Below are 11576 nucleotides of genomic sequence, written 5' to 3'. Positions count from 1 at the left end.
AGGTGTTGTCGTGGCCTCTTCACAACTGTCTTGGTGTGTTTGAACCATGATAGTTTGTTGGTGATGTGGACACCAAGGAACTTGAATCTCTCAACCCACTTCACTTCAGCCCCATCGATGTTAATGGGGGCCTGTTTAGCCCTCCTTTTCCTTTAGTCCACGATCAGCTATTTTGTCTTGCTCACGTTGAGGGAGAGGTTGTTGTCCTGGCACCACACTGCCAGGGGTCTCTGACCTCCTCCCTATAGTTCGTCTCATCGTTGTCGGTGATCAGGCCTAACACAGTTGTGTCGTCAGCAAACTTAATGATGGTGTTGGAGTCGTGCTTGGCCATGCAGTCGTGGGTGAACAGGGAGTACAGGAGGGGACTAAGCACCCACCCTTGAGAAGCCCCAGTGTTGAGGATCAGAGTGGCAGATGTGTTGTTGCCTACCCTTACCACCTGGGGGCGGCCCGTTGGGAAGTCCAGGATCCAGTTGCAGAAGGAGGTGTTTAGTCCCAGGGTCCTTAGCTTAGTGATGAGCTTTGTGGACACTATGGTGTTGTACGCTGAGCTGTAGTCAATGAATAGCATTCTCACGTAGGTGTTCCTTTTGTCCAGGTGGGAAAGGGCAAGGTGGAGTGCAATTGAGATTACGTCATCTGTTGGGGTGGTATGTGAATTGGAGTGGGTCTAGGGTTTCCGACATGATGGTGTTGATGTGAGCCATGACCAGTATTTCAAAGCACTTCATGGCTACCGGCGGTAATCATTTATGAAGGTTACCTTCGCTTTCTTGAGCACAGGGACTATGGTGGTCTGTTTGAAACATGTAGGTATTACAGACTCAGTCAGGGAGAGGTTGAAAATGTCAGTGAAGACACTTGCCAGTTGGTCCACGCATGCTTTAGTACACATCCTGGTAATCCGTCTGGCCCCGCGGCTTTATGATGTTGACCTGTTTAAAGGTCTTGCTCATATCGGCTACAGAGTGCATGATCACACAGTTGTCCGGAACAGCTGGTGCTCTCATGCATGCTTCAATGTTGCTTGCCTCGAAGCGAGCATAAAAAGTATTTAGCTCGTCTGGTTGACTCCCGTCACTGGGCAGTTCGCAGCTGGGTTTTGCTTTGTAGTCCATAATAGTTTTCAAGCCCTGCCACATCCGACGAGCATCAGAGCTGGTGTAGTAGGATTTAATCTTAGTCCTGTATTGACGCTTTGCCTGTTTATTGGTTCATCTGAGGGCATAGCGAGATTTCTTATAAGCATCTGGATTAGTGTCCCGGTCCTTGAAAGCGGCAGCTCTAGCCTTTAGCTTGGTGCGGATGTTGCTTGTATTCCATGGCTTCTGGTTGGGAAATGTACGTACATTCACTCTGGGGACAACATCGTCGATGCACTTATTGATGAAGCCAGTGACTGCGGTGGTATACTCCTCAATTCCATTGGATGAATCCCGGAACATATTCCAGTCTGCGCTAGCAAAACAGTCCTGGTGTGGAGAATCCGTGTCATCTGATCACTTCTGTATTGAGCTAGTCACTGGTACTTCCTGCTTTAGTTTTTGCTTGTAAGCAGAAATCAGGAGGATAGAATTATGGTCAGATTTGCCAAATGGAGAGCGAGGGAGAGCTTTGTATGCATCACCTTGGAGTAAAGGTGGTCTAGAGGTTTTTCCCCTCTGGTTGCACATGTGACATGCTGGTAGAAATGTGGTATAACAGATTTAAGTTTGCCTGCATTAAAGTCCCCTTGCCACTAGGAATGCCGCTTCTGAATGATCATTTTCTTGTTTGCTAATGGCCTTATACAGCTCGGTGAGTGCGGTCTTAGGGCCAGCATCGGTTTGTGGTGTTAAATAGATGGCTATGAATAATATAGATGAGAACTCTCTTGGCAGATAGTGTGGTCTACAGCTTATCATGAGGTATTCTACCTCAGGCAAGCAATACCTCAAGACTTCTTTAATATTAGACATCGCGCACCAGCAGTTATTGACAAATAGACACACACCCCCGCCCCTCGTCTTACCAGACGTAGCTGCTCTGTCCTGCCGATACACGGAGAAGCGAGCCAGCTCTATATTATCCATGTCGTCATTCAGCCACATCTCTGTGAAACATAAGATATTACAGTTCATAATGTTCTGTTGGTAGGATAGTCTTAATAATCATAGATCATCCGTTTTGTTTTCGAATGATTGCACGTTGGCCAATAATCCCGAGGGTGGTGTTGGTTTACCTACTCGTCAGCAAATTCTTACAAGGCACCCCGCCCTCCTTCCCCTTTTTCTCTGTCTTTTCTTCACGCTGATGGCGGGGATTTGGGCCTTGTCATGACAAAGCAGTATATCCTTCACGTCGGACTCATTAAAGAAAAAAAATCTTCTTCCAGTTCGAGGTGAGTAATCGCTGTTCTGATGTCCAGAAGCATTTTTGGTCATAAGAGGTGGTAGCAGCAACATCATGTACAAAAAGAGTTACAAACAATGCGAAAAAACTAACAAAATAGCACAGTTGGCTAGGAGCCCGTAATACGGCAGCCATCCCCTCCTGCGCCATTATCTCATCTAGTGTGAGCAGTGCTCTGAGTAGTGGGAGCCTGATGAACTGGCTGAGGCATGAGAGCCTGACGAACCGGCTGCGGCGTGGGAGCCTGACAAACTGGCTGAGGCATGGGGAGCCTGATGAACCGGCTGAGGCGTGGGAGCCTGACGAACCGGCTGAGGCATGGGGAGCCTGATGAACCGGCTGAGGCGTGGGAGCCTGACGAACCGGCTGAGGCATGGGGAGCCTGACGAACCGGCTGAGGCATGGGGAGCCTGATGAACCAGCTGAGGCATGGGGAGCCATTTGCTTGGGCCAAGAAACACAAGAGCCATATGTGTTACTTCATAGTTTTTTTTACAATGTTTTTTTACAATGTTGCTTTAGTTGACCTAAAATAACATCACTCCATTAACTTCATTAGCGATACAAAACAAATTAAAATCATATTGCATTTCACAGAAGTTAATACCTCTATACCTTTTGTACTTGCCTTTCACAGTGGTTTGATGACAGATGAGTGTTCTAGCATTTATATTACCTCTTCAAGAGTGAGGTCATTCTCTCACAACAATAAAAAACTATTCATTGCTACTGTGAGTAAAGAAGGAATGAATTAATCCTTAAGTCAACTACTGCACTCAACTTGTTGTTCATAACCCTGTTGCATTCATAACTCTTAATTGTCCTGATAAGGCCTCCCCATGTTGTGAACATTGAGTTTGACCCTGATGAGAACAAGACCACAGTTATGTGGTCTCGAGTGGCCACGAGATCAAGACTGACAAGATCAAGTACATCCACATCCTACTGTGACGCCAATGACCAAATGAGCAACATGCGTAATCCATAATCCTATAATGTTGGTGGAACAGAGGTTATAGTTAACCCTTTCCACCTTACACTTAAAATTAAGGGTGACTCGAGGAACCCTGGAGATTCTCAAGAAACCCTGGAGTTCCCAGAGGAACCATTGCAGTCAATGGGTTCATATTTGCACATTTGGCTAGTTGAGGGCTTCTTGGAGGAACCTTTAATGTTTCAATGTAGCAAAGGGTTCCTGGAGGAACCTTTTTGCTGGTGAGTGAGAAGCACTTTTCATTTATTTTGCTGTTGGATTTGTTGCGCTGCCAGACACCGAAGAAGATGAAAATGTATGGTTTTCGGCAATGGCTTTATTAGATAGCTAGGAACTTGTAAACAATTACCCATTCCTATAGGAGTACTATTTTAATAGCAATGATGACTTAACTAATGTTAGCAAGATGGCGCTGCGGTGGATAGCAGCCATTCATTGACTACAGCTCAGCATTCAACTCCATAGTCCCCTCCAAGCTCATCACCAAACAACCCAGTGTTTATATCCCAGGACAAATTAGCTAGCAGCAGCAACGTTTCATGTGTTCTGCAAATACAGGTGTGCCAAACTTGTAGCATCATACCCAAGAAGACACGAGGTTGTAATCGCTGCCAAAGGTGCTTCAACAAAGTACTGAGTAAAGAGTCTGAATACTTATGTGAATGTGATATTTCCATTTTGAAGTTTTTATAAATTAGCAAACATTTCTATAAACCTGTTTTTGCTTTGTCATTACGGGGTATTGTGAGGGGGAAAAAAACATTTACTCAATTTTAGAACAAGGCTGTAACGTAACAAAATGTGGAAATAGTCAAAGGGTCTGAATACTTTCCGAATGTGCTGTAGTTGTGAATTCCATACTGTACTTAGATCACCTGGAGCCTGCTGCACGACAGTGAGTGACTCACAAGGATCTGGTCTCTCATGGTTGTGTGCTTGTAAACAAACACCACGTGACCTGCCTGGAGACTACCATAAGCTACATAATAATGTGACATGTTAAATAAACAATGCAATTGTCTTTATTTCCTAACATATTGCACAAGTTGACTGCACGTATTTACTTTAAAAAGTAGCTACAAATACTAAAATGTATTAAAAATATCCAGTGGCTTTTTCCAAATAACATGGTATACTACCGAAGCCTAGCCCATGGTACCATCAATTCCCACATGACAATAGCTGCCATTATCATGGCTCAGGCTAAGACCCAGATGCAGACACTGGAGGTGGATAGTACGAGTCTCAGAGTTTATTAAAGTACAAGGGGTACTGTTGAGTCATAATCCAAATCAGAGTCAGGAAGTTACATGACAGTAGGCAATTGGTAGGTCAAGGCAGGCAAAGAGTCGTAATCCAAATCAGAGTCAGGCGGGTACAGGAGGGAAAGCAGTATCAGGACAGGCAGAAAGGTCAGAACTGGGAAGACTAGGAAAAACTAAAACTAGAGCACAGGAAACACGGGAACACGCTGGTAGGACTTGACGGGACAAGACGAACTGGTAACAGACAAACTGAATACGCAGGTATAATGGGGACAAATGGGAGACACCTGTTGGGGGGTGTAGACAAGCACAAGACAGGTGAAACAGATCAGGGTGTGACAGCAATATATACCTTCAGGGTGGAGATTGAATGGCCCTGCACGAAAATCCCATGTAGGAACATTAAAATGTATACCAGAGAGCTCTGAAAAGGAACAGATTTTGGCACTAAAGCCAGAATGCCCACCTCTTATATCCATCTCGTGGAGGGTGCCTTTGTGGACTGTGTAGTAGCAAAAATGTTCAGAGGTAAACGCCTTGCCATCAGATTGAACCTTTCAGCTGCAAAGCCCACAGATTCGAAAATCCCCGGCTGCAGGTGCCAGACCTGCCTGTGCTCCTGGGACAACAGGTCGTTGCACAACGGGAGTTGCCATGGGTCAACGCCTAAAATGCGAATGATGGCTCAACAACAAGCCCTCCCAACGCACCCTTCCCAGTGTGGGCTGATTCAGGTCCACAGGAGGAAATGCGTAAAAGATGGGTCCGAGGCCACTGGTGTGCGAGACCATCCGTTCCCAATGGAGCACTCAGGTCCCTTATTGAGAAAAACAGCAGACAATGCAAGTTTTTTTGCGATGCATGAAGATCTACTTCGGCCCTGCTGCCAAACATTTCCCATATCTGGGAGACCACCCAGGGGTGCAGCCTCCACTCCCGAGAGCGAGACCGCACCCCTCCCTGTCTGTTGATGTACCTACCCCACCAGACAATGCCGCCGCAGCAGCAAAGATCCTCATAGGAAGGAAGACACACAGCACAGCGTAGGAGAAATCTGCTTGTCCAAGTACATCTGCCTGTCTCTCTCCGGAACCAGCGCCAAAGTCAACCAAAAGTGTGTGCCACTTCGCCATCATGGTAGCACCCAGGCCGAGACATTGCAACAGGACACATGCAAGACAAAATCAGCCAGAGTTCTGCTTGTGGCTCCCCAGCAAGCAGAACCGTGGCCAGGTCAGCCAACAGCCGATGGGTTGAGGTTAGCCATCCCTTTGTTAGGCAATGGGGCTAGGTAGCCAGCTAGCTTCCCATCCACCAGAGTTGTGTGTGGACCAGCCCCGCCCCCTCCATATCCATGAAGTGGGAATATCCATGTAACATCAGCTTGGCTGAATGCGGCTGTGCCCAGGTCGTCTGTAAAAAAAGGCAAGTGGACATAGAGCCCACGTCGTCATCCAAACTTGAGTCCTGTGTAATAACGAAGGAGACCTAGATATCAGTCAGCTCCACAGTATATTGCCATGCTGCGAGGATAGCTCTATGTGATCCGACCAGAAGCCCAGATCCCCCCCATATCCTGCAATGCAGATTCTGCCGAGATACAGGCATCCAGGGGAGGAAAGTAAACTTCAGTCCCACCAAGCCTTCTAAGGAAGGCTACACACCTCTCTTGTACGCAGCCACCGACTGTGTTCGCACGAGCTGGTTTGATCCAGGGAAGCCTGACCATGCACCCAGTCGAGAAATACAAGACTATACTTGTGAGTATGATTCAAAGGCATGGTGAAACCACATGACTGTGGGCAAGGTTGTGAACACGAACCCGGCATAGCAGCCTTCGTCGACTCGTTCGTGCTAGTCATCTTACTTACAAGCAATACGTTAAACAGGCAGAAGAATAACAAAAAATTGGTAAGGAACTTCACGAAACTAGTTACCAAACTTTAACACACAACATCCAGAAAGATGAGCACACCTTCCTTAAGTGGGACTGTTAAGTTGGAGTAAAGCCTGATACATTTTGCTTTTACAATGTTTGTTTTTTAAGAAATGCATATGAATTGTTCTGGTCAGCTGTTGGTGAAGAGCGGAAGAAATGAAGGAATAAATCCCTGACTCGGTGTTCATTGGCCTTGTCAGGTGGGATTCTAATGTTCTTCAGTAAGCGAACTCCCCATAGCTGTTTTTGTCCCGAGCTGACCAACTGAAAGGCCACACATTAATTTCAATGTAATAGAAAATTCATATTTTTATTTTAAATTACCATAATTTGTAGATATTTGACATCAATCTTCATTTAACAATGCTAACCTACCTATAAAACCCATTGAAGCAGACCTAAGTAATTTTTAAAATATTGTTAAGATGAGTAGAAATGCTATACAAATTGCACTTTTTTTTAACGTTTTTCAAGAAAATACAGTTAAAGGATTAAAACAGGAGGCTGCAGTCAAATAATATAATTGACTTGAAAGCCAATGTTGTATTATTCAATATTGCTATTAAAATAGTACTCCTATAGGAATGGGTAATTGTTTACAAGTTGCTAGCTGTCCAATAAAGCCATCGCCAAAAACAACATATTTTCATCTTCTTCCGAGTCTGGAAGCGCAGCAAATCCAACGGCGAAGTTCGAAGTGCTCTGCACACGCCAGCAAAAAGGTTCCTCCAGGTACCCTTCGCTACATTGAAAAATTAAAGGTTACTACAAGAACCACTCAACTAACCAAAGGTGCATTGACTGCAATGGTTCTTCAGGGAACTACAGGGTTCATAGAGAATGTCCAGGATTCCCCGAGTCAACCCTAATTCTAAGTGTAAGGTGAAAAAAGTGAACTATAACCTCTTCAGCCAAACAGCGTAACATAAATTATAGGATTATGGATTACGCATGTTGCTCATTTGGTCATTGGCGTCACAGTAGGATGTGGATGTACTTGAGCTTGTCAGTCTTGATCTCGTGGCCACTCGAGACCACATAACTGTGGTCTTGTTCTCATCAGGGTCAAACTCAATGTTCCCAACTTGGGGAGGCCTACGAGTTATGAATGCAACAATGTTATGAATAACAAATAGTTTACTTAAGGATTAATCAATTCCCTCTTTGCTCACAGTAGCAATTAATTATGTATATTTTTTTAAGAGAATGACCTCCCTCTTGAAGAGGTAATATAAATGCAAGCACACTCATCTGTCATCAAGCCAGTTTGGGAAACCACTGTGAAAGGCAAGTACAAAAGGTATAGCAGTATAAATGTAGTATTGGAATTCTGTGAAATGCAGTATGATTTTAATTTGTTTTGTATTGCAAATGAAGTTAATGAAATTACGTTATTTCAGGTCAACTAAAGTCATTATGGCAATCTACCTGTGATTTGTTTAATTTATTTTATTAAACAATGCTATGATTGAAACATGCTAATCTTTTTTATTTCAGCATCAAACATCAACATTGAAATTGATGGAGATATGGACAACATATCATCAATAGTAATGTTCACACTTTCAGGGCTGGATGAATCTTGGACAAATAGATGATTAATATTTGTTTTTACTCTCCTGGGATTTATTTTGACAATTGTTCTTAATTTGACCTTGTTTGTGATTTTAATTTTACACAGATCTATCCATGAGCCCATGTATATTTTCTTGTGCATTAACGGGCTGTATGGATCCACTAGTTTCTACCCTGCATTCTTGTATACACTGACAGAATCAAATATAATCTCACTCAGTGAGTGTGTTCTTCAGATATTTGTGATCATGACATATTCCTTATGTGAATTTACTAATTTAACTGTGATGGCTCTTGACAGGTACATGGCAATATGTAGACCTCTGCATTATCAAACTGTCATGACAAGAGTAGCAATCTGCAAGTTGCTCATTTTCATTTGGCTGTTTCCCTGTGGTACAACAGGAGTGCCCATTTCAATAATGCTCAGGTATCCTCTTTGTGGATCACACATACACTGACTCTTTTGTCAAAACTGGGCATTGATAGAAAGACTTGCTTGCCAAGAGGACATTGTTAAACATATTGTCAATGGGTCTTTCTTTGTGTGGTTTAATTTACTTGTAGCATTTCTTATTTTCTCATATGTCAAAATGATTGTTGCTTGTTGGCATTCCCAAAAAAATCAACACAAATTTATGTCTACTTGTTTGCCTCATTTAATAGCCCTTGTCAACTTGATTATTTAAACAATATTTGATGGTATGGACTCTCTGTTTGGATCCAGAGATGGTCCAAAGGTATTAGGAAAGCTCATGTCAGTTGCTATTATTGTCATCCCTCCATTTATCAACCCCATTATATATGGTGTCAAACTAACTCCTATCAGGACACAGATAAAAAAACATTTTCAGCAGATACAGAGTTAAATACTTGTAGTGTTATATTGATCATTAAACATGAATTGGTTATTGCTGATTAGTTGTATTCTTTGTTTTCTGTTTCTCCCTCACACAGTTAGTTAAGCTGTTTAAAACAATAGAATCAGAGCTAAAGTAACACCGCCAAAAAACATGGATTGAAATGAGTAATGGAGTAAACTTAGTTGAGCTATTCTACCTCTAATATTCTTGAAAAGAATCTGCATGTACAGTACTGCAAATTTATTAACACATTTAAATGGGCCATTCTGGATGCATATTTAGTAGGGGAATTTGTTTTATTCAATAATAAGGTTTGCTCTGTTTCCACTTACTGTGTAAGGAACACAGGATCTAATTATCAGCACATGTAAAAAGAAAACTGCGTTGATAAAAACAAAAGCTAGATGCTAAGTCATGCTGGATGCTAAGTCATGCTAGATGCTAAGTCATGCTGGATGCTAAGTCATGCTGGATGCTAAGTCATGCTGGATGCTAAGTCATGCTGGATGCTAAGTCATGCTAGATGCTAAGTCATGCTGGATGCTAAGTCATGCTGGATGCTAAGTCATGCTGGATGCTAAGTCATGCTGGATGCTAAGTCATGCTGGATGCTAAGTCATGCTGGATGCTAAGTTAACCTTTATTTAACTAGACAAGCCAGTTAAGAACAATTCTTATTTACAATGACGGCCTACCCCGGCCAAACCCAGACGACTCAAACCCAAGAAAAACCTCAAACCATAAGAACAGTTCAAGAAGCAGAACTAGTACAATGCGACCCTAGTAGTCCTACCTTCCATACAGGCATGTCTTTACAAACCTTAACTGTGTGATCCATCAGAAGGCAGCAAACATTTATGGAGGTTTACTGTAATGTGACATAATGTTACTGTAACATTATGCAAATTTCAGTGATGCAAAAAAACACACCTACACTATGTAGAAGTTTGAGGGTCTCTCACTGCCATTGGAAAATATGGCCTAAAAGGGCAGACAGCAGAGGTCAAAGACTTATGAGACTACCCCCAAACATATATATTCTGCAAATATAAAATAAGTATATTTTATATAAACAACATACATTGAAGTTCTGTGTGATTTCAGGGTAACATTGCTGCCTCTCACAGAGAGAAAAACATTCCCTGGAAATTGTTAACATACGGACTATTGCATGAGTTTTAGATCAGGTGAAAACAATTTTTGCTCTCGAGCTCCTGTCCTGTGATGCTACTGCATCATGAGTAGCCTACTCTTTGCAGGGAAGCAGTTTTACTAAATGTGATTAGGAACAGTATGTCTATTCAGACATCCACATAATTCCATCCTGAGCTTTTCTCACAGTGACCATAGTGTTCCTTATTAAAGTCACTCCTCCCTCAAGACCAACATACAAAACACGACTAAAGTTCAGTTCTGTGTTAAAGACGGAGTAGTAACATAATCATCTTCAGCAGCTAGAATGTCTTGTCAACGTGTGCTCGTCTTGGTGCTCCTGGTTTTCCTATCACTTAATAGTAAGTCTGGATTCAATTTGTGTTTACATGCCTAATGAAAATAGCACTTCTAAATTAAATGGTGATATGAATGCATTGGCATTCAAAAATTACATCTAAGTTGCATGTAATACAGTATATGCAGTATGTTTTTCTTAAGTTTCTATTGTTTTATTGATTCCAATTTGTACTCCTTTTGGTTCTAACTATAGTTGTGCAGAATGAGGCTGCATCATTTCCCTTCTCTTGCCCCACCCTGAGTGGAGTCTGTCGAAAAGTTTGCCTACCAACAGAGATGTTCTTTGGACCACTTGGCTGTGGAAAGGGATTCTTGTAAGTTTATATTTCAACAGTTCCACATCAAGTAAATGTACTACATAATGGGACACACTTTCCTTTGGATCATGTGGATTTACTAATCCATTATTTTATTTTCAGGTGCTGTGTTTCTCATTTCTTATGACAACTGAATAGTTCCTAGATCAGTTCTGATCATGAACAAATGGGGCATATGTGAATAAAGACATCACCACCACCACAGTTTATGGTATTTTCTTCTTATGTCCCTCCACCTGATATTGGGATTCTGTGGACTGCCTTCCATGACTTAACTGTGTGTCTATCTACCTGTATATTTATTTGTTGCACTTTTCCATTTCTAACACCTTCAACTGCAGGGGTTAATGTAATCAAATTGGCAGTACTGAGTAAAAAAAAAAACATATTTCATTGCAAGAATCAAATTGTAGAAAAGCAGCTTAGATGAAGGGGTGGCGGGTGGGGTGATAATACACTGGGAAAACAATGCAATAAATGTGTGTATTAGTGTTCTCCTGTGAGGAGTGGAGGTTAAATCTTATGTTACATTATGGTGGAATTATGTTATTCACCACTCTTGTTTGGGAGAATTTATCAAACTTAAAAAAGGGCAATCTTGGATTGCTACATCCATTCTTTGACTATTAATTTCATGATACAGCTCCTAGTGAAAGTCTATACATCCCTTGCACAGCTTTCACATGGGGTATTTAAGCAGCTATCTGGCAGGTTTAT

General features: G+C 42.3%; 1 long non-coding RNA gene and 1 pseudogene across 1 annotated transcript; both read left to right on the top strand.

The window, feature by feature from the left end:
- Positions 1–8101: 8101 nt before the first annotated feature.
- Positions 8102–9036, top strand: LOC115148294 (olfactory receptor 14J1-like; annotated as a pseudogene).
- Positions 9037–10397: 1361 nt separating this feature from the next.
- On the top strand, positions 10398–11064 carry LOC115148241 (uncharacterized). Its single transcript, XR_003866613.1, has 3 exons — positions 10398–10544; positions 10736–10856; positions 10962–11064. It is a non-coding gene; the product is annotated as an uncharacterized LOC115148241 (long non-coding RNA).
- The last annotated feature ends 512 nt before the right edge of the window (positions 11065–11576 follow it).

This window comes from Salmo trutta, chromosome 15 (assembly GCF_901001165.1).
Source record: "Salmo trutta chromosome 15, fSalTru1.1, whole genome shotgun sequence".
NCBI lineage: Eukaryota > Metazoa > Chordata > Actinopteri > Salmoniformes > Salmonidae > Salmo > Salmo trutta.
This window is presented reverse-complemented; position numbering and strand designations above follow the sequence as displayed.